Source organism: Gossypium hirsutum, chromosome D13 (genome assembly GCF_007990345.1).
Source record: "Gossypium hirsutum isolate 1008001.06 chromosome D13, Gossypium_hirsutum_v2.1, whole genome shotgun sequence".
Classification (NCBI taxonomy): domain Eukaryota; kingdom Viridiplantae; phylum Streptophyta; class Magnoliopsida; order Malvales; family Malvaceae; genus Gossypium; species Gossypium hirsutum.
Genome location: NC_053449.1, coordinates 21,490,884 through 21,515,623, shown reverse-complemented (window position 1 = coordinate 21,515,623; position 24,740 = coordinate 21,490,884). Strand labels below are relative to the sequence as shown.

The 24,740-nt window shown below is 35.1% G+C and overlaps 2 non-coding genes across 2 annotated transcripts; one reads left to right on the top strand and one right to left on the bottom strand.

Moving 5' to 3' along the window:
• The first annotated feature begins 7,843 nt into the window (after nt 1-7,843).
• On the top strand, nt 7,844-7,950 carry LOC121225978 (small nucleolar RNA R71). The gene has a single exon (XR_005923879.1). It is a non-coding gene; the product is annotated as a small nucleolar RNA R71 (small nucleolar RNA).
• A 15,770-nt stretch (nt 7,951-23,720) lies between these two features.
• On the bottom strand, nt 23,721-23,827 carry LOC121225934 (small nucleolar RNA R71). The gene has a single exon (XR_005923837.1). It is a non-coding gene; the product is annotated as a small nucleolar RNA R71 (small nucleolar RNA).
• Between the last annotated feature and the right edge of the window lie 913 nt (nt 23,828-24,740).

Here is a 24,740-nt window from a genome sequence, read left to right as displayed (position 1 = left end):
AAAGAAGTCTCACAAATCAAAATAAAAATAAAGGTACAACTGAAAATAATATTAACAAAGCAAATAAAACAAAATAGATCAGTGATCATCATCGTGAGAGACGACAGGATTGTTGGATGCACAATTAAAATGGGAAATATGAAGATGCTGACGAATCTGATGCAAAGTCACGTCAATGCTATCGAATCGCTCAAAGTATTACTGCTCAAAGCGATCAGACCGCTTGGAAAGGTCCTTGAGTGTAGCAGCATAGTAGGCAGTAGGGTGACTCGGAGGCTGAGAACGAGGTAATTCTACATTGTGAGGTGGATCATCATCGGGAAACTCCTCATGCTTATCTTAATGATCGGAATGAGATAATGTATATTGATGGGGACACACTTTATGCCGTCGCTCAATCATCCTCATATGACTCATAATCGACAATCCTTGCGGGATCATCTGCCCAACCAATGTAAAGAAGGAGGCTAAAATACCTCCCTAGGCGACTCACGTAAAGGTCCAAATAGACAGGACCTTTCCTACTATGGTGAGATTGGTGGCAAAAAGATAGTGCAATGAAATATGCAAGATCAAATTAGGGTCGCATCGCTGTGCTCGAAAGAAAGATCAAATTGGCGTCGCATCACCGTGCTCCAAAGAAAGTATGCATCATAAGTACTAATAACCTTGGTGTTGCCCTTCTGACCAGTCAATGTGTGTGCCAAAAAAGCCTGGATGTAGCATAGTGCCGAAGGTAGAGAAGTCTCCCTCGACTAACTCGGGTTATATAGTGTCACAGTCATAGCAATGTTAGTCCAACAGAAGGAATGTAAATGATGGATGTGTTGGTATAATGTGGGGAACCCTTCAATACTTATGAACTCATTGGAATAGAGTCCACCTGCAGCTTCAAAACCAGAGATGCCTAGATAACGCGTCGTACCACTAATTCTAAAGGAAACAGTGTGTGGCTCATCCCACTATGACATAACTTGCTATAGAGGGAATGTTAAATAGAACTTATGAGAGTTCTGAATAAGTTGGCTCGATGCTGGTGAAAAATCGATCCCTTGGAGCTGTGTCGATGAGGGCCCGAACCCGATCAGCCAAATGGATTGCCTCTAATGCCTCTTAATCTAGCCAATGACCTAAACCCAATGGTTGCACCTTCAAATGTTGATATTGGTCCTCATGGAGACCTGAGAGTGATTGGAGACCCAGATGTCTCACGACTGAGGAGGGGCTGTGGACGAAGTCGCGCCCAGTGTCTTCCACTTTTTTGAAGCGGGAACAGGAACCTTAGATTTGCCTCTCGTGTTTGTCATGATGTGCTTGAAATAAAATATCATGATCCAATATTAGATAATCAGAAAAACCAGCAAAAACAACAACTAATCGAGCAAGAGAACAAATCATTATATTAGATAACACAATTGCCTTAGTCTAATAAAATACACAACGACCACTAAACACAAAATAAAACCTAAGCTAAAATAGCGAGCTCTAAGCTAATAGTAGTATAATCAACATAATATAAATAGTAATAACAAAGTAGTAATAAAAATAAAATAAAACCTAATAAATGATAATAACAATAAAAAAACTAACAATGATGAAATCTAACTAAACAAATAATAATAACAACATATAATAAACAGAATAATAATATTAGTAATAATAGTAATAATAAAAAAATATAATAATAAATAAGGGGAGGAGCCAAACAATGAGGGCTCTCGTAGGTGTACGACGGTTGTACACCCGCCGAAAGTGCTGGTCAATAGAATAAAATGATCGGTGATGGTATGAAAAGAAAAGGAGGGGAAGAAGGGTTGCGATTGGTAGCTGGAGAAGTAGTGATGTGTAGAGGGAGTAGATCGGGGTTGGTGTGGACGAGAGGAAAAAGGGGAAGAGGGAGGGGTTCGAAGGTGGTAAAAGTAAGGGTCTATGCGCATTGAAACTGACGAAGTGGGTTGTGGTTCATGTAGAATGGACCGGTGAAGTGGGGGTGTGACCAACAAAAAGGTCGATCTACGAAGGGGGTCTTGGTGATGGTGACAGAGTAGGGGTTTAAGGTGGTCGGAGGTGTTGACGGCGGTGCCTATCGCGTAAAGGACTGGTGAGGTGAAAAACAAGAACGGCTGTGGTGGGTAAAAAAGAAGAACGATTGGTGGTGGTTTTTTGTTAAGGAAAAAGATAGTAAAAAATGAAACCCTAATTTGAAAGAGAGGACACAGTTATGTATGGGGCCCATGTTGGGCCACAGTGCATAGGACACGCTCGTGCGAGTCATTGTAGCCAGTGGGATGCTTCAAAATTAAGAAAAGAATTATATCCAGTAGCCGCACGGGCGTATAAAATCACCCTTCTTTTCTCCCACTCCCGTGTGCGAGGCCGTGTGGGTCACACGGTCTCATACACGTCCGTGTGACAGGTTATGTGTCTTACACGACCGTGTCTCTAGCCCGTGGAACTCTCTGTGCTCGTGTGGGGCAAATTAAAATTGAAAAAATTAGCTCTAATATTTACACAGTCGTGCCTAGGCCATCTGGATCACCCTAGACCATGTGGACCACTTGTTTCTTTTGAATTTTTTTATATTTTTTTGTGGATCACCCTAGACCATGTAGAGCAATTTTTTTTAATATTTTCTTTTCTTTTTTTAGTAATTTTTTCAATTTTTTAAGGTAATAAAAATAAATGTACAATTTTTTTTTGCATATTTTTGCATATTTTTTAAAAAACTTTCATTTCAAAAGAAGAACATGAAAGTAAAATTATAAATAAAATTAAAAACACTCGGGTTGCCTCCAAAGAAGAGCTTATTTAGAGTCTAAGCTTGACTTCCCTTTTTAAGCTCATGGTTATGGCATATCATGGAGCCAAAGATCCTCTCTCTAGTTATTAGTATTACCACCAAAATAAAGTTTGAGACGATGACTGTTTACCTTGAACCTGCCGTAACCAGGGTGTCTTACCTCAATAGTACCATATGGAAAAATAGTTTTTACCACAAATGGGTTGGACCCTCTTGACTTAAATTCTGAAGAAAAAATTCATGGATCCAATTGGCTAATCGTACTTTGTCCCCAACTTTAAATTGATTCATTCTCTTTATATGCACATCATGGCGTTGCTTTTTCACTTCCTTTTGCTTTTTTGGTTTCTCATCAACCTTCGTTCATCATTCATCTAGTTTATCGAGCTGCACCATTCGCTCTTTTGTTGTCCCTCGAGTTCTATCACCTTGAATAAAATTGTCACACCCCAAAATTAGGCCTAAGAGTTTTAGGGGTATTTTAGAAATTTTAGCCTTAGAGTGTTCGAAATTTTGCGACATGATATACCAGTAATATTTTTAATTATGGTTTTTAAAAAATTAAACAATTTCTGAAAATGAGTTTTAAATACCTTTAGTTTAAAAAAAAGACTATTTTAAAAAAGAGTGAAAATTGTGAGTTTTTAAGAAGTAATTAGACTAAAATTTAAAAACCAACCTATTTCTTCTTCCCACATAAAATTTTTTACGTTAACTCTTCCCCAAAATTTTTGTTTGCCTTCCCTTGATTCTCTCTTGCTATTTCAATAAATTTTGAACTCCAATTCCTAATCCTCTTTTATTTCTATCACCCTTGAACCTTAAACCTCAATAAAAGTAAAGAAAATCACCCAAAAGCTTCGTCATCTACATCATCTTCTCCAAATGTGGGTTTTTTTGGATTAGTGTCAAAGCCCATTTTTCTTCCAACGAAGGTAACAATTCGACTTTCTATGAGTTTTAAATGATATCTAATCCCTGAAATGAAATGTTAACCATTGAAACACATGTTTTAATAAAAGTCGAAAACTAGGTATTTAATGGTGAATTTTAGGATTTTGCATAAGAACATGGTTTCTAAGTGTTTTTTAACTTGTTGTAACGTGATTAGAAGGTTTATAAACTTACTTTGAAGTTTCGTTCAAGATTTATTGCGTTTTAATAAAATTTCAGAAAATAGCCGTAAGACATGTTGAAAATGTCGATATATTGAATTAAGTAGTTTTGTGTAGTTTAAAGGTTGAGAATTATTAGTAGGTGAATTACAAGATGAACAGAATTTGTTTAGATATTCAGATTTAAAGTTTGTTATGTTATAAGTTTCGGTAACATGAGAACTTAGTTTAGGCTTATATTTTGTATGCTTGTAATGAGTTCTTGGCTGATTTTTTTGATGTATTGTTGTGTGAATTTATTGTGTTGAAGTTTGGAATTCGATATAATCTTCTATGAGTAGAGATAAAGGGAAGGAAAAGCTAATTTAAGCTTTCAGGTATTTGGCGAAAGCGTAATTGGTGAGTGTTTAGAATTGCTACTTGTAGACATGAGTCTTAGTGTTGATTAGGAGCTTAGGAATGACCTAAACCTCTATCCTAAGTTTCAAGTGTAAGCTTTCTATTTTCCTTGTTTTATTTTTGGCAAATTATGTGATTATGTGAATAACTATGAATTGATTTTTATGATGTAATATTTTGAATTGTATTGTATTGTGGGTATATTAAATATGCCAAATGGCAGTAATGATATTGTGTTAGCGATATAAAGATGTGCAGTGAATGTCTGCAAAAGCCGGTAAGTATGTATGCATTGCATTATGGAATATGATGCTAAGGTAACAAGTTTTTGTATATTATAAACTAATTTTAATGCACTCATATGTTGACAGATATATGATGGCTCAATGACCATTATTGTGGCACTTTAAGTGCAATTAAATGTGAATTTGATAAGCATGCATTGTGTACAAGTTTGTGATGTGAATTTACGAACATGAACAGAGATGATGTGCATTAAATCAGTCATTAAAATGTGTAACTATGATGTGGATATTTTGGCCTTGTGACCATATGAGACCGTTGGATATAATTGGCATGCCATAGGATTGTGAGTACTCACCTATATGAACAGAGATAAGGGATTGTGAGTTAAGCTCCATTCAACGAAATATGTTTGGTGTGTTTGAGAGTGTTAGCTTTATGCTTCACTTTTAGGATATGTTCGACTTTATAAGTCAATTGGTGTGTTGGAGATCCGTGTATCCGATGAGTGGTGATACAATCCACTTTATGTTGCATAATCTCAAGAGCCAAACTATCATAAAATGTGACTGAATGTGATTAAATGAGATATAATTGTGTTGTGATATATGCTAAAATAATCATGTGATTTATGTGATAAATGTGTAGTAGTATAAATAGAAGATGATTAAATGTGTGAAATATGATATTAGACTTAAATATGTTATGAATATGTTACATGACTGCTTAGTTGATACATAATGACTTGTTTGCATAGTGGATTGATTTTTAGTTTGACTGGCATGAGTAGGTGGTTGCTATGCAATTTGCCATTTAAATATGATCTTATACGTTGTGATAATACAATAAGAGACGTATGCTTATAATTGTGAATAATATGTTAAATAAGTTGATTTAAGTTACATGAAAATGATAGTATGTTCTCATAGTAAATTGCGTATGTAATTATCAATTGGGTTGTTTTCATATAACTTGTGACTGCCTGTGAATATATAAGTTAATCTTGTGAGTTATTAAAGTATGTATATGTTGTTTTAGTCTTGACGAATTACTGTTAAATGAACTAATGAAGCATAAACATGTAATTCTGACTTGAATGGAATATGGTCGTGAATGCATTGTAGTATGCTCTTGATTGACCTTTGATATTGTGTGTACATTGTTGTTACTTTGAGCATTCACTGAGCTTGTTAAGCTCACCCACTCCCTTCTAAACCATTACAGATCAGCAGTGTGGCGGTGTGAGCGGTGTGGTTTTGAGGGTCATCCAAGCAAGTCTATTTGTTATTTCATATGTGTTCTACATTTATTTACATTTTGGGAAATGAGGTAATGTGGTAGACTTGTTTATATCCATGTTAACATTTTATTGTGATGCTTGGGTTCATGAACATGAGAATGGATTGAGTTTACTTGCTCGAACATGGTTTTGCGATATTAAACTATTAATTAGGCCGTGGAATGATTATTTGTCAAAGTAATTGATGTATAATGTTTAGGAACTAAAAAAATAATAGATTAATTGCTTATGTATGCTGCATTTTTTAGGTCTGCAGCAGAGCTATCGATAATCGAGTTTTAAAATTGATACTTTTGTGTTTTGAGACGTGCAAGAGAATAGTGATTTTGTATCGATACCTTTGCTCGAGTATTGATACCCGGGGTTTAAGTATCAATATTTCATGGCAGGTACCGATAAATTTTGAGACTTTGAGTTTTTAATCGAGAAACATAATGGAAGTTTGGTATCCTTTTTCCAAGTGGTATTGATACCACTTAATGAAAATATGGATTCCTTAGCGTCAGTATCGATACCTATAGACCTGGTTTGAGAATTTTGCTAAGTAGTCCTAATGCATGTTTAGTTATTATTATATGTTTATTAAAAGTATGTTTGTCATGTTCTAATGATGATTGATATATGTTTGACTAAAAACTTATAAGATCACTGATAAAGACGATGATTCCTTAATAATGTGACAATTTGCTATGAGTCTGACATGAGACGATGGTGTGGCATCTTGATATTCGAGCTTGGCGACTAGGCCGAGTATAGGTTGTAACAATAATACAGCTCCAACACATTTTCACAAGGGATTGCCTACAAAGTATGTTGAGCCACATGATTTCTAACATTAATAGAATAATTAGTATCATCCCGCTCATTAGGGAATTACTTGCTTGAAGAGTAATCTTTTCATCACCTAAACTAAGCACAAGTTCACCAGTACCCACATCAATAATAGTTCTAGCAGTGGCTAAAATGGGTCGACCTAAGATCATAGGTACCTCAATATCCTCATCCAAGTCCAATACAACAAAATCAACAGGGAATATAAATTTATCGACTTTCACAAGTACAACCTCAATAATAACCCAAGGATACCTAATTGATCTATTAGCTAATTGAATACTCATCCTAGTAGGTTTGGGTTCCCAGAACCAAGTTGTTTAAACATCTTATAAGGCATAACATTTATACTAACTCCCAAATCAGACAAAGCGCTTTCAACATTTAAACTACCAATGAGACAGGGAATAGTAAAACTCCTTGGATATTTAAGTTTGTTGGGTAGTTTGTTTTAGAGAATGGTTGAGCAAACCATATTGAGCTCCATAGTTTACAAGTCTCTAACTCCCTTTTATTTGTTAATAGCTCATTTACAAATTTTACATACTTTGACATCTGTAAAAGGGGTTCAATAAAAGGTAATTTAATATGCAATTTTTTTAAAAGTTTAAGAAATTTACCATATTGTTCTTTTGTGCGGCCTCTCTTCAATGTTGCTGGATAAGGGGGTTATGACCTTTGATTTTCTTGACCACCCCAAGAGAAATTTGGATGATTCCTCCATCCTATATTATAATTATTGCTATAGGGGTTATTTTGAGGTCTGAAATTATTACCCAAAAAGTCAACTTGCTCATGCACCATGTTAGACTTGAAGGGTGAATATTTTTTATTAATCATCTCTGCTCTATTCGAATCGCATTGCATCACTTGATTTATCTGCTTAGAAAAATTCAAACCATTAAATTTTTTATTCAGTGCTTCCACTTGGTTTGCCAACATAGCAATTGCATCTATATTAAAAAACTGGCTTCTTTCATTAGTTTTATTCTCATGACTTTCCACTGATAGTTATTCAGTGTTATTTCTTCAATAAACTCTTGAGCATCCTTGGGTGTTTTATTATTCAGTGTTCGACCAGCTGCTATATCAATTAATTGCCTAGTTGAAGGATTCAAACTGTTGTAGAAGGTTTGAACTTGTAACCATAAAGGTAACCCGTGATGAGGTCACCTTCTCAAAAGATATTTAAATCTCTCCCATGCATCATATAATGTCCCTATATCAAATTGAACAAAGGAAAAGATGTCGTTTCTCAACTTAGCTATTTTGGTTGGTGGGAAGTACTTTAAGAGAAACTTTTTCGTCATTTTATCTTAAGTCGTGATAGAACATCATGGAAGTGAATTCAAACATTGTTTTGCCTTGCTCCTCAAAGAGAATGAGAATAATCGTAAGCGTATGACATCATTAGAAATGCCATTGATCTGGAATGTGTCGTAAATCTCTAGAAAGTTAGCGAAATGAGTATTCAGATCTTCATATTGCAGACCATCAAACTAAACATACTATTGTACCATCTGAATTGTGTTAGACTTCAGTTCAAAATTGTTTGTAGCAATGGTAAGTCTCACAATGCTTGATTCGACCCTAATCTAAGTAGGTTTAGCATAATCATACATTGTCCGAGAAGCAGGACCTACAGGAAGCTGCTGGTTATTTTGATTATCACCTACCTCTACAGTAATATCATTTTCTTCTTGATCGTCTACTATATTTTATTGACCTTGCCTTGCTTCTCTAAACTTTGTATGATTTTTGCGAGCAGTATTTTCAATCTCACTGTCAAAAAGTAATGGATCCAATGGGTTTCTTCTAGTCATAAACCAAAAGAACCTGCCAGATTCAAACAAATAGAGGATTAGCATATAAAAAAATTAAATTAAAAAAAATATTAAAATAAAAATAAAAAATGGCTAAATTAATAGAAATAAAGTTTTCCTAATATTTTAGTTCCCCGAAAACGGTGCCAAAAACTTGATTGCTATTGTAAGCCAACTAAAAATCTAACTAAGGCAAGTGCACCTATGAATTAATAGTATAACTACGATTTGATTAAAACTAAAATTAACTAAAATAATTAACTAAAGAACACGACAAAGAACGAATCAGGAAAACAAACGATTACAACTAAGAAGCGAAACAATACACATGAAAGAATCCACCTAGATTTCATCTGTCATTATCAATCTGAATTAAACAATTTCTTCACTTAGTATCTTGACTCTAGGTTGATTAATTGAAATTTATTTCTAATTAAAACCCTTATTATTGTGTTAAATCAATCTATGGATCCCCCTATTAAATTTGACACTAATCTGGTAGATTAATTTCATTTTATTTCTAGGATTGCATGCAACTCCACTCAATTGTGCTAGATCTACTCTTAAACAGGGTCTATTCCTCATCTAATTCCAGCACATCAAACATGGATTAATAGTTCGAAAATATCAAACCAAGAATTAAGCACACATAATTGAGAATAATATCCAAGTACTTATTGCATAAAAATAGTAATAAAATAATAGAATCCATCCTAGGGTTCATCTCCGTAGGCATTTGGAAAATTAGTTCATAATCGCAAAAAAAAAACATCTCAAAGACAATATAACCACAAGAAATAATGAAACTCATACTAAACTTCAAAGAAATTAAAAGGAGATCTTCAATCTTGATGAATATCTGCTTCAGAGTCGGCATCAATGGCATCTTTTGAGTTGTTTTCTTCATTATTCTTCGACGGTTTTCTTGTCTCTTCTCATATTTCGTATATATAGGTCTTAGAATGCTCGAAAATCCTAAAAATTGCTTTTTTCGCGTGTTTGGAGTGCAAATCTCGATTTCGACACGGTCTGGCAAATGGTCATATGGCTCCTGAAACTCTCTCTATTTTTCCAATTTTCGCTAATTTTTCAGTCCTTTTGCTTCCAAATGCTCTCCTAAGTATAGAAACATGAATTTAAAGGATTAGGAGCATAAAATTTATAATTTAACCTTGAATAATCACCCAAAAATGCATTAAGAATGTTGCAAAAACATTTTACTTTTGGTTTTTATAATAGGTCAATTACAAGCCTTAATTACACTAAATATGAATTGTGTGGAGGAAAACACCCTTAATTAATTTTTATCCTCCGTCAGACCTGTGTCGCAACACAAAACTTTCAATCTCATATCTAGAGTTTGTTTTGCTATGTTGCCACCCTGAAAGCTCGTGTTATGACCCAGTTGTTGCTCTTGATGCTTTTAGGCCTAAAAATAGGTATCCTACTCACTCAATTAACTTGTTTAACTAACTTAAGGCTCCTTTTGGCCCAATAGGTCAGCTAACTTCAATTTATTGTGTAAAAATCTTATTCTGCAAGAAATTAAATCTAAGCTAATAAAACTAGATATACAGAAAAATGATGTAATAAGTGTCGGAAAGTACCTAATTTGCCACTACAAACTGTGGCAGGTCAACACCACCACTTGAAGTTTTCTTCCTGGATTGCCTTGCTTGAGTTGTAACATCCTTATAATGAAGAAATGGATTCCAATGAGAGAATCCCCAATAACATACTCGCTTCCAAAAGTAATTTAGGAACTTCTTCCATTCATGTCAATAAGGGAAATATACTTAAAAAGGAGATGATAACCCTATCGGAGCATGTCAAAGAAGGGTTGGAAGTTCAACCCAACAAGGTTAAGCGGCCCGAAAGCTACATTCATGGTAGCAAGTACCCTATGCACAAAAATAATAGGTGAAGCAACTTCCACTGCGTCCATGACCTTTAAGGTTTTTGTAACACCTCTAACTCTTATCCGTTGCCAGAATAGGGTTATGAAGTATTACTATAAAAACGTAACTTAAAAAATTTGATTCTAAACTTTTCGTAGAACAAGGCATAATTCGTTCAAACACGTACACATCGTCCCTTATTCGAGTCGTCAATGGCATAGAAACACTTTGGAAATGATTCGAGACTAAATCAGAAACATTTATAACTTTATAGAAAAAGATAGAAAATTTCACACTGCAGGGATCACACGACCGTGTGGCTAGGCCATGTGCCTCACATGGCTGAGACACACGCTCGTTTCTCAGGCCATGACAATTTCGAAATAGGGACACACGGCTATGTCCCAACCCGTGTCCGTGCCTGTGTAACTCTCTAACTTGGGTCACACGGCCAAGCCACACGTCCGTGTGCCAGGCCATGTAACTGCCTAACTTGCAACCCTTTAAAACCTACAGGGGACAAACGACTCTGGTACATGGCAGTTGGAAACATAGAAATTTACACATTTTTACAAACCCTTTTAAACTTAAAATCATACAATTTCGATAGAATTATTGTCGAAAAAATAATTAATTTTACAAAATAATTAAAGTGTACTTAAAATATGAACATGTTGAATTTTAGTTAATTTTATAATTAATTTTGATGAATTTTGGTTATTTTCGACAAATTTGCACAAAGGGCAAAAAATAGCTCGGTAGACACTCCTAGAAGCGCAAAATAGAGAAGCAATTTGAAGTATTGAGGTGAACTAAATTTCAACCTAAGACGGTCCAAGATCATATGTATTAATTCATATTTTGGGTTTATAAATTATTATTAATTAAGTATGAAAGAGTGGTCCAGTTGAATTGAACCGAGTGAACCGAATCGACCAAGAAATAGACAGCCCAAAAACCGTCCCAAGAGCTTACCCAAATCAGGTTATTAGCTGAATATTTAAGCTTCCAAATAGGCCCTTGAAGACTTGATCAAGTTACTTTCAAACCCCTCCACAATTGGTGGCTATATAGATTTGCCCCAAGCTTAAATTAGCAAAGTTGAAACTATCAACCTTGCCACATGTGTGGCCCGCTAAGGGAGGGCTCTTTGGCTGATAATTTTAGCTATTTTTAGCAGCTCTCCTCAGCTATAAAACCCCCTTAGGCTGGTCATTTGAAAAACACACCTCAAGCATTCATATCTTTCCTCTCTTCTCTCCACTTTCTTTCTTCTTTTCCACTCCAAAATTCCCTTACCCTCTTGTCTATTTCTCAACTTGGGAAAGGGGCATTCATCAGCTATTTAGAGCAAGAATTAAGTGTTCATAGCAGCCTTGGTCGATGAGGACAATGTAGAAGGAAGAACGGTGCAACTAGTCAAGCCACGGGAAAACACCGAATTTGATTCTTGTTTCCTATCTCTTTGATTTTTATTATTGTTATGCTGAACATATCGATGAATATTTATGTTGTTGGAATGGTTAATTTAATCAATTTAGCTTGAATTTAATTCGTATTAGGTTGATTGTATTTCGTTTGTTAAAATTGTTGAAATTGTGTTTATGTTGTTATAGGCCTCGGTAAGATGCTTGATTAAGTAAAATCATGACTAAGTAATTCTTGCATTACAATTGTTCGGTAACTAATGAATTAATTATTTAAATGGATTGAAATTGTAATTAATGGACACAGTGGTTAATCAGTGCATGTTTAATCATCTAAGGTAGCTGAAGGTTAGATTAGTAACGGTATCTGAAGATAGATTTGCCTTGCATAATTTGCAAGATTATTGTGATTAAACAGTTTCAAGGTAAGGATACTTTGTTACCTCACATAATCTTTTATGTGTTTATTAAATTGAGTTAATTGTTTGAATTGACATAGGGATATGTACAAGAGATTATTCCGATTTAATAAGTATGCATGTGCAATAACATATTTGCCTATTAAGATTTGTTTAATCGATTGAATTGACATAGGGATATAGTCAACAGATCAATGGATTTTGGTAGCTGAGTATGTTCATAAGTGGTTGCGATTGTGATTGTGTACACTTGCAAATTTCTGTCATTCCAAGTTTTTGGCATTGTTGTCGGGGACCGTGTTTTAAAAATGTCATTATTTGTGAAGTTATTAGTTTTGCATTTTGGTTTATTTTTCTATTCAAATTTTAAGTTAGTTAATTTTTCTGTGATTATTTCAGGTGCTTATGAGTATTGACCGAATCATCGATTTACTCCATATAGACCCTGAGATTGAACCAATTTTTTGATAGTGAAGAATACAAGCAAGTCAGAGAATGACTAAAGAGATGAACTTCAAAAATTGGAGTCAAGGAAATGGAGAAAACCTTGCTCAAAATCCTATCCTTATTGTTGATGATAGGGATAGAGCTTTGAGATAGTATGTCATGCTAGTATTTCATGATCTTAATCCGGGTATTAAGAGACTCGAAATTAATTCACAACAGTTCGAGTTGAAGCCAGTCATGTTCCAGATGCTTCAGATAGTGGGCCAATTCAGTGGAATGCCTACCGAAGATCCTCACCTATAGTTAAGATTGTTTGTGGAGGTGAGCGATTCTTTCAAGTTGGCCGGAGTACCCGAATATGCATTACGATTGAAGCTGTTACAATATTCACTAAGGGACAGAGCTCGGGCTTGGTTGAACTCATTACCACCAAAAACAATTTTAACATGGCAAGAGTTAGCAGAAAAATTCCTTATGAAGTATTTCCCACCTAGCAAGAATGCTAAGTTGAGGAATGAGATCACTGTTTTCCAACAAAGAATTATTACGGAAGTGCCCTCATCACGGAATCCCACATTGCATACAACTTGAGACATTTTATAATGGTCTCAATGCTCACACAAGGATTGTAGTGGACGCTTCTGCTAATGGTGCTCTCCTTTCTAAGTCCTATAATGAGGCTTATGAAATCATTGAGAGGATTGCCAACAACAATTATCAATGGCCAACTAATCGACTAGTGTTAGAAAGACGAGTCGCTGGAATAAATGAGGTAGACTCTCTTACTTCACTCACATCTCAAGTATCATCAGTATCCTCAATGTTAAAAAATCTTACTACTAATGGGTGTAATAGTTTTGCAGCACAACCACTGAATAAATTTGAAAATGTAGCCTGTGTTTATTGTATGGAAGGACATTTGTTCGAAGAATGCCCATCGAACCCAGAATCTGTGTATCACATGGGTAACCAGAACCAAAACTGGGGAAGCAAAGCGCTGTAATCCAATTTCTATAACCCATCATAGCGAAACCACCCGAATTTTTCCTAGAGTAACCAAGGGGCAGGAACTAGTAACAATTATGTTCAACCTAGATCGACCTAGCCACCTAGTTTTTCCCAAGAAACTCAGAAACCAACCCAAGCTAAACCATCCAATAGCCTAGAGAATCTATTGAAGGTATACATAGCAAAAAATGATGCCTCTCTCAGGAATTTGGAGAATCAAGTGGGCCAGCTTGCAATTGAACTCAGAAACAAACCACAAGGTGCTTTACCTAGTGATACGGAGAATCTGAGGAATCAAGGGAAGGAGACTTGTAAAGCGTTAACATTAAGGAGCGGAAAGACTTTAAAGTCCAATTTTGTCAAAGTTGAGAAGGAGTGGAAAGACTTTAGAGTCCAATTCTGTCCAACTGAGTGTTGAAATTCCAGTTTCACCAAAAATTGAATCTGCAAAATCTGACAAGGTAACTTCTAAACTAGCTAATTCTGGTCAACTAATAACTCCGTTAGATGCAAAATTGCCACAGAAAATGAATCAATCAGTTCCAGTAAAGAAACCTGTACTACTCTACCCTCAAAGACTTTAGAAGCAGAAGCAAGAAATTCAAATCAAGAAGTTCCTAGATGTACTCAAGAAACTTCATATCAACATCCCATTGGTAGAAGCACTTGAACAAATACCAAACTATGCCAAATTCATGAAGGATACCTTGTCTAAAAAATGAAGGCTTGGATAATTTGAGATGGTAGCCCTAACGAAGGAATGTAGTGCATATCTTCAAGACAAACTCCCCCCAAAATTGATGGATCCTGGATGTTTTACTATACCTTGCAATATTAGAGCAACATATTGTGGTAAGGCATTATGTGACTTGGGTGTGAATATTAACTTGATGCCCATGTCATTATTTAAGAAGTTGGGGATAGGTTAAGTTAGACCTACTACAATTACACTTCAATTAGCAGATCGATCTGTAGCACATCCAGAAGGAAAAATCAAGGACGTATTGGTACGTGTAGACAAATTTATCTTTCTTGCTGACTTTGTGATTCTAGACTTTGAAACAGACATAGAGGTGCCAATTCATCCTAGGAAGACCATTCTTAGCAACGGAAAGGAATCTTATTGATGTGTAGAAGGGCGAGCTTACTATGCGTGTTCAGGATGATCAGGTAACAATTAACGTTTTTAAGCCCATGCGATTTCCTGACACAGTTGATGATTGTTCTGCATTGTCTGATTTAGAGGATTTAATCATGGAGAAGGAACTCAATTACGTTGAGGACCCATTGAAACAAATTTTGACATCAGATCCTCCAAATGATGAAGAGGAGGATGAATGCTTAGCTTTGTTAGAAGCTAATCAAAGGGAATTTAATCTGCAATCCTACTTTGATTCTTTGGAGTTAGAGAAAAGGGATTATGCCCAACCAAAAGCGTCAATCGATGGGCCATCTAAATTACAACAAAAGATATTTCCCTCACATTTGAAATATGTTTATTTAGGTACCTCTTCTACTCTACCTGTGATTGTTTCAGAAGAATTAACTACTGAGCAATAAGAGAAACTCATCAAGGACTTCTCCAAAGTTGCTAAACCCTTATGAAAATTTTTGGAGAAGGACACGATGTTTCAATTTGATAAGGAGTGCTTAAGAGCTTTCAACGATTTGAAGAGTCAGTTAGTCTCGACACCCATAATAGTTACACCAAACTGGGATTTTCCATTTGAATTGATGTGTGATGCAAGTGACTTCATGATCGAAGCTGTCATGGGTCAGCGAAGAAACAAAGTTTTTCATCCCATCTAATATGTGAGTCGAACTCTGACAGGAGCTCAATTGAATTTCACGATAATAGAAAAAGAGTTACTTGCTATTGTGTTTGCTTTTGACAAGTTTCGATCTTATCTTATAGGTACCAAAGTGATTGTTTATACGGACCACTCAGCAATTAAGTATTTACTTTCCAAGAAAGACGCTAAGCTGAGACTGATCCAATGGGTACTTCTACTTCAAGAGTTCGATCTAAAAATTCAAGATCGAAAAGGGAGTGGAAATCTAACTAGCAGACCACTTGTCCAGATTGGAGCTGCAAGAAGGGAACTCTCATCTTATACCAATTCGAGAGACGTTTCCAGATGAACACATACTCAAGGTAAATCATGTCCATAATACCCCTTGGTTTGCTGATATTGCTAACTTTTTAGCTTGTGGTTTGATGCCGATTGATAAGACGTATCATCAAAAGAAAACGTTTCTTCACAATGTGAAGTACTATTTGTGGCAAGAACCGTATTTGTTTAAAAAGTGCACGGATAAAATGATTAGGAGATGCATGGAAGAAGATTAAGTACATAAGATTTTATACCATTGTCACGCAGCTCTGAGTGGGCGACACTTTGGAGGTGCACGTACTGCAGCCAAGGTATTACAAGTTGGATTCTTTTGGCCAACACTATTCAAAGATGCATATGCTTATGTAAAGATTTGTGATCGATATCAAAGGGTCAGAAATGTCACCATCAGAAATGAGATGCCTCGAACAAACATCATAGGGGTAGAATTATTCGATGCTTAGGGTATTGACTTGCTCCGTCCTTTCCCTTTGTCTTCTGATCACAAGTACATATTAGTAGCAGTAGACTATGTGTCTAACTGGGTTGAGGCAGAGGTAAATCTGACAAACGATGCTAAGGTTGTAATAAAGTTTTTGCAAAAACATGTGTTCACAAGGTTTGGAACCCCAAGAGCCATCACCAGTGATGAAGGGTTCCATTTTGTGAACAAGTGGTTGAAATGGTTATTAGATAAACATGCAGTGAAACACAAGGTCGCTACAGCTTACCATCCGCAGACATATGGGTAACTTGAACTGGCAAACAAGGAGATCAAAGGCATACTTGAGAAGGTAGTTTGCCCGAACCGATGAGATTGGTCCAAAAGACTAGATGATGCTTTATGGGCTTACAGGACAGAATACAAGACACCTTTAGGGATGTCACCCTATAGGTTAGTCTTTGGGAAAGCCTGCCATCTACCCTTGGAGTTAGAACACAAAGCTTACTAGGCTCTCCAACGACTCAACTTGGGTCTTAAAACTGCCAAAGAGACAGATGCTTTAACTTAACGAGTTAGAAGAATTCTGAATGTCTTCATACGAGAATGCCAAATTACTTAAGGACAGACTCAAGGAATGGCGTGACAAGCACATTCGAGTTGGAGAATTTGAAGCAGGTCAGCAAGTTTTATTATTCAATTCCAGATTAAGGTTCTTTCCAGGTAAGTTAAAATCACGTTGGTCCGGTCCATTTATGATTCAACTAGTCTATCCATACGGAGTTGTTGAACTTCAAGGTAAGGGAGGTAATTTTCGAGTTAATGCTCAATGCTTGAAACATTACTGGGGAGATAAAATTGAACAAAATCAAATCTTTTTCATTTTATCATATATTTAATTTTTCTTGTTCTTCTGTTTGAATAAATGATTTAGGGTATATTTTCAGGATTAGTATGTTTAAATAAATTTTTTCTAGGATATTGGAACTTAAGTGGGACCACTTGTGACCTCTCCAATCTTTCTTGAGAATTGATTTTAACATAATTTCCCAAGAAATTATTCCATAAATGACAAAAGAAATTTTTAGTTTTTCAAATAAAAGGGTTAATTTTGATCCAAGTTTTATGTTACAACTCAATTTTGAATTTTCATTAAGTCTAGGAACTTAATTGAATTATTTTTAAAAATTTGGTTACTCTTTTTGTAAATATTAAAAATTAGATGCCTCTTTTTGTAAATATTTTCAAAAACCATCTAGAATAAATGTTTCTAGTTCAATAAAAAAGAAAGAAAAGATGATAACTGTTAATATATAATTATATCCATTATAATATATATTAATTATTATCAGCTTTATTTAGAGTTAGGATTAGTTTTAATTTAATCATATTTTATTCGATAAGTTTTTATCTTAATAAATTAATAGCAAATAATAATTTAATATGCATTATAGTAATTATTAATTGATCATTACTTTGAGTAGAATTAGAACTTAGAATTTTTAAGAATTCTACTCTAGCTCCTACTCCTTTCACTACAAATTCCAGCCACCAATTCTTATTTTTTTTCATTCATACACCATTCCCTCCAAAAACACCAAAACTCTTAAGTGTCGAAACCACCTAACAATTCCCTAGCCACAGCTTCGCCCAGCTGATCGGTGAGTAGCACCCCACGCACGCCCACACCAGGCCTGCTAAACGATCCGCATGCTGCTCACATCCATCCCCTGCTGCGCACTGCTGCCTTACATACCCAAGCGGCACACCACCCTTTCACCCATCTTTAGCCAAAATCCCTCAACCTGTTTTAATTTTCCATCTTTTGATTCAAAATTATTTTTCTTAAGAGCTCTTAATTTTTTAAAAAAAGGTGGTAAGACCAATTTTTCTCCTAAATTTTAATTTAATTATCTAATTTTTCAATTTACTAAACTATTAATATTTTATATTAATTAAATTTTTGTGAAAATAATTGTTACCAACTTATTATCAGGTTAATCATGCCTCGCAAGGGAACTCGTGCATCTGCCCAAATTGACGAATCACAAAACAAGTTCCATTATGAAGAAGCCAAAGCAAGATACGAGAGTATCTTCACGAATCAACATATGCATCCAGATAAAGGTTTCACATTGAAAGAAGCAACTATATTGGTTTTATGGCACGTATTTGTCAGGTTGCTGAAACTCTTACTTGGGAGTTGTTTTGTGAGAAGAGACCTAGTGTGGATGAGGAGTTAGTACGTGAATTCTATGAGAATTTAACCTCAAGCGAGCTCATAGAAGTTCCAGTTCATGGAATCAAGGTACCAATAACTTCAAACGCTATTAATGAGTTCTTTGAATTGCTTGATTTCGAAAACGATGAGTATTCATCCTTGATTAGTAATATAGAGCCTGAAAATTTGCAAGAAATTCTCGAGGAACTTACAGATCCAAGTGCTAAGTGGACTGTTTCAAAGCAAGGAATCCACACTTGTTGAAGAGAATATTTGACACCACTCGCAAAGGTGTGGTTCTATTTCATTCGATCCAGCCTTATGCCTAGCTCACATGGGACTACAATCTCATTAGAGTGAATGGTCTTATTATACTGGATTCTAACTAGAAAGACCATTGATGTGGGAAAAATAATCCTGAGGAAAATGTGGAATTGTGCCATTAGGCGTTCACGTTCTGGCCCAACTTACTTTCCCTTTACGATAACAATTCTGTGCTTGAAAGCTAAATTTCTTACAAACATAAAGAAAACAGGCTATAGCCAGGGCACAATCATAGATTGAGACTTCTACCGAATAGCTGAAGACTCTGTTCTACAGCAACAAGTTGAAGAAAGTGAGGGTCTCGAAAAAGAAGAAGAAGTCATTGATAAGGTGGAACCAATGGAACCAGAAGTTGAACTTGATATCGAGAGTTCAATGTTCAGAGCTCAACCGCCTTGCCCATCTTCGAGATGAGCTGTCAACATAGATTGGGACCTCTATCGAATAGCTGGAGACTCTGTTCCACAGCAACAAGTTGAAGAAAGTGAGGGTCCCGAAAAAGAAGAAGAAGAAGATCCCACAGATATAGAGCCAGTGCAATCGGTTGAAATCCCTGATAAGGTGGAACCAATGGAACTAGAAGCTGAACTTGATATCAAGAGTTCAATGTTCAGAGCTCAACTACCTTGCCCAGATCTTCGAGATAAGCTGTTAAAGTTGATGGAATAATGCAACATATGCAGTGGCAACAACAAGCTTACTGGAAATACTCAAGAATAATGGATGACTCGATGAGAAGTACTCTAACAAAAATTTACAATAACCCATTTATTTTTGTGCCTAAGTTTCCAGATTACGTATTTGAACCATCGAGCCCATTATCGAAAAAGGAGTGAAATGGTTCATGGAAAGACAATAATAATGGAGCAAAAGATGAGTCGAATTCGGAAGGATTTGCAAATAAATAAAGGGAGGATCTCGACTTTATTTTATTTATGTTCTTAGGTTATTTTAGGATAAATTTAATTAGAAAATTTTGCATAATAAAACAAGAGATGGAAAACATTAATAAAATTGAACAAGTCGCGATGTATAAAGTGTGGCAATAGATATATACATGTCTAGGATTGGATTTAGAAAGAGCTTGGTACTTAAGCAGTCAATTTGACTCACCTCTTCTTTTCTAGAATCTTACCTAGTGTATAGTATCTATTTACTTGAAACAATGAGAACATTGTTAATTTTAATTAGGGGGACTGAAAAATTGAAATTATTTCCACTCAGAATAAATAGTTCTTTTAATTATGATTAGGATATATTTTGTTCAATAATTTGAAATTTTGTTAAGTATGCTAAACTTCAGTATAAATAAAGTTCTACTATTTCAATAAATTGTTATGTTAGCTGAATAATGATATAAATGTATTTTTAATAAAACATGCAAATCGTACCATAAAATTTTTAGTTCCTTAAGAAAGGTAGGCATGCATGAAAGTTTAAGTCTCTAGAATTGACTTAGTAGTTTTTGAGCCAAAATGCTAGGAAGCATGGAATGTTGAAAATGATTTAGGCAACACTTGTTTGGACAGTTTGAGCCTTTCAAGCCAACCTTGATGAATTTTTATCCTTTGAAACCCAACTTTGAGACTATATGGCCTAGTTTTATTTGAACCCTTGCAATATTTAGCCATCACTTCTCTCTTAATTATCTTTAAATTGTCCCAAACACTAGGTTCAGTACTATTCAGAATATTTTTTGAAAATAAGTTTGGGGGAGTTGAAAGAAGTATCAAATGCTTTAAAACTTGTAGTACATACACTAAAATGCTTGTTCAAAAAAGAGAACACGTGTACTTGAAATAAAATAGAAGTACAAAGGAGCATGTGAAATCAAAGTAAGTTGGTGTATTAGGGAAATTATCCTAAAGGTCCGATTGAAGCTAAGTCTAAGGTTTAAAAGCCTAAATTTATCTTTCTTTTACCTACCTCAGGCCTAGCTTCGTTACAACCTTTTTAAAGACCTATTGATTCAAGTTTTCTATGCTACCTACAGTAGTGGAGAGAAATAGCTATGTTCAACATATGAAGGCATAAGTTGAACTTAATGATGGCAACTTAATCTTGAATAAGGAAATAAAATCAAATTGTTAAGGGTTAACATTTCTTGTTAATGAAGCATTTAGTCTAATTGTGCTATCATAATAGTTGTTGAGATTAAGTTGAACGATATGTATACTTAAGTAGCATAACTATCAAATTTCTTGTGTTTGAGCATAAGTATATTAAATTCATAATTCTAGGAAGAATGTTATTCTGAAGGAATTTTTCAAAGGTGTTTTTCTAAGTAATTCTTTTTAATTTGTGAATTACTCGAGACGAGCAATGAATTAAGTTTGGGGGTGTGGAAACACAGAAATTTACACATTTTTACATACACTTTTTAACTTAAAATCATACAATTTCAATAGAATTCTTGTCGAAAAAATAATTAATTTTTCCAAAATAATTAAACTACACTTAAAATATGAACGTGTTAAATTTTATTTAATTTTCTAATTAATTTTGATGAATTTTGGTTATTTTCGACAGATTTGCACAAAAGGCAAAAAATGGCGTGGAAGACACTCCTAGAAGCGCAAAATCGAGAAGCAATTTGAAGTATCGAGGCGAACTAAATTTTAGCCAAAGATGGTCCAAAATTATATGTATTAATTCATAATATAATTAATTTTAATTTATATCCAATTTAATTTGGGTTAATAAATTATTATTAATTAATTATGAAAAAGTGGTCCAGTTGCACTGAACCGAGTGAACCGAACTGACCAAGAAACGGACAGCCCAAAAACCGTCCCAAGAGCTGACCCAAATCATCTTATTCACTGATTATTTATGCTTGCAAAGAAGTCCTTTAAGACTTATTCATGTTGCATTCAAACCCCTCCACAATTGGTGGCTTTATAGATTTGCCCCAAGCCTAAATTAGCAAAGTTGAAACTATCAACCTTGCCACATGTGCAGCCGACCAAGGTAGGGCTCTTTGGATAATAATTTTAGCTATTTTTATCAGCCCTCCGCAACTATAAAAACCCCCTTAGGCTGGTCATTTGAAAAACACACCTCAAGCATTCACATCTTTCCTCTCTTGTCTCCACTTTCTTTCTTCTTTTCCATTCCAAAATTCCCTTACTCTCTTGTCGATTTCTCCACTTGGGAAAGGGGCATTCATCAGCTATTTGGAGCAGCAATTAAGTGTTCATAGCAGCCTTGGTCGATGAGGACAACGTAGAAGTAAGAACGATGCAACTAGTCAAGCCACAGAAAAACACCGGATTTGATCAATTTATGTTGTTGTTGTTATGCTGAACATATCGATGAATATTTATGTTGTTGGAATGGCTAATTTAATTAATTTATCTTGAATTTAATTCGTGTTCGGTTGATAGCATTTCGTTTGTTCAAATTATTGAAATTGTGTTTATATTGTTATAGGCCTCGGTAAGATGCTTGATTAAGTAAAATCATGACTAAGTTATTCTTGCATTATAATTGTTAGCTAACTAATGAATTAATTATTTAAATGGAATGAAATTGTAATTAATGGACACAGTACATAATCAGTGCATGTTTAATCATCTAAGGTAGCTGAGGGTTAGATTAGGAATGGTATTTGACGATACATTTGCCTTGCATAAGTTGCAAGATTATTGTGATTAAATAGTTCAAGGTAAGGATACATTGTTACCTCACATAGTCTTTTATGTGCTTATTAAATCGAGTTAATTGTTTGAATTGACATAGGGATATGTACAAGAGATTATTTCGATTTAATAAGTATGTATGTGCAATAACATATTTGCCTATTAAGATTTGTTTAATCGGTTGAATTGACATAGGGATATAGTCAAGAGATAAATGGATTTTGGTAGGTAAGTATGTTCATAAGTTAGCAAATTATCGAGTTGCTGTGAACTTATTCGTAACAATATAAACATGAGTTTAATAATTCTAAGTTAAGAAATATAATTAACCTAACACAATTATGTCATCTTGATTAAAATCATATTTTGAAATCGTGCATTTGAGATATATTTATTTAGTTTACTTAGTTTAAGATCTTCGTTTTTAGTCACCCTCTTCAAACAAAGTAATTTTCTTCACCAAAGTGTTTTAAATAAGCATTCATAAATAATTCTTTTCACAGTCCCTATGGGTACGATAAGTCGACATTTACTTGTCACTTTATTAATTGATGGGATTGTGTACACTCACATATTTTCGTCATTCCAAGTTTTTGGCGCCGTTCCTGGGGACTATGTTTTAAAAAAGTCATTATTGGTGAAGTTGTTAGTTTTGAAATTCGGTTTATTTTTCTGTTCAAATTTTAACTCAGTTAATTTTTCTGTGATTACTTCAGGTGTTTATGAGTATTAACCGAATCATCGATTTACTCTATCTAGACCGTGAGATTGAACAAAGTTTTCGACAGCGACGAAGACAAGCAAGTTAGAGAAGGACTGAAGAGATGAACTCCGAAAATCTGAATCAAGGAAATGGAGCAAACCTTGCTCAAAATCGTATCCTTATTGCTGATGATAGGGATAGAGCTTTGAGACAGTATACAATGCTAGTATTTCATGATCTTAATCCGAGTATTAGGAGACTCGAAATTGAGGCAAAATAGTTCAAGTTGAAGCCAGTCATGTTCCAGATGCTTTAGACAGTGGGCTAATTCAGTGGATTGCCTACTGAAGATCCTCACCTACAGTTAAGATTGTTTATAGAGGTGAGAGATTCATTCAAGTTAACCGGAGTACCCGAAGATGCATTACGATTTAATCTATTCCCATATTCTCTAAGGGACAGAGCTCGAGCTTGGTTGAACTCATTACCACCAAACTCAATTTCAACATGGCAAGAGTTAGCAGAAAATTTTCTTATGAAGTATTTCCCGCCTAGCAAGAATGCTAAGTTGAGGAACGAGATCACTGCTTTCCAACAAATAAATGATGAGTCATTGTTTAAGGCATGGGAAAGGTACAAAAAATTATTACGAAAGTGCCCTCATCACGGAATCCCACATTGTATACAACTTGAGACATTTTATAATGGTCTGAATGCTCACATAAGGATTGTAGTGGACACTTCTACTAATGGTGCTCTCCTTTCTAAGTCTTATAATGAGGCTTATGAAATCATTGAGAGGATTGCTAGCAACAATCATCAATGGCCAACCAATCGACTAGCGTCAGGAAGACGAGTCGCTGGAATACATGAAGTAGACACTCTTACTTCTCTCGCATCTCAAGTATCGTCAATATCCTCAATGTTAAAAAATCTTACTACTAATGGGTGTAATAGTTCTGCAGCACAACCACTAAATCAATTTGAAAAATGTTGCCTGTGTTTATGGTTGGAAAGGACATTTGTTCGAAGAATATCCATCGAACCCAAAATTTGTGTATTACATGGGTAACCAAAACCAAAATCGAGGTAGGTAGGGGCTGTAATCTAATTTCTATAACCCATCATGGCGAAACCACCCAAATTTTTCCTGGAGTAACCAAGGGGCAGGAACTAGTAACAATTATGTTCAACCTAGATCGTCAAAGCAACATAGTTTTTCCCAACAAGCTCTGAAACCAACCCAAGTTGAACCATCCAGTAGCCTAGAGAATCTATTGAAGACATACATGGTGAAAAATGATACCTCTCTAAGGAATTTGGAGAATCAAGTGGGCTAGCTTGCAACTGAACTCAAAAATCGACCACAAGGAGCCAGCTGACGCTCAAGACTCAGAGGAAGTTAACTGAGTATTAAAATTCCAATTTCACTGGAAATTGAATTTGTAAAATTCGACAAGGTAATTTCTGAACTAGCTAATTCTGATTAACTAATAACATTGTTAGATGCAGAATTGCCACAGAAAATGAATCAACTAGTTCTAGTAAAAAAACCTCCACCATCCTACCCTCAAAGACTTTAGAA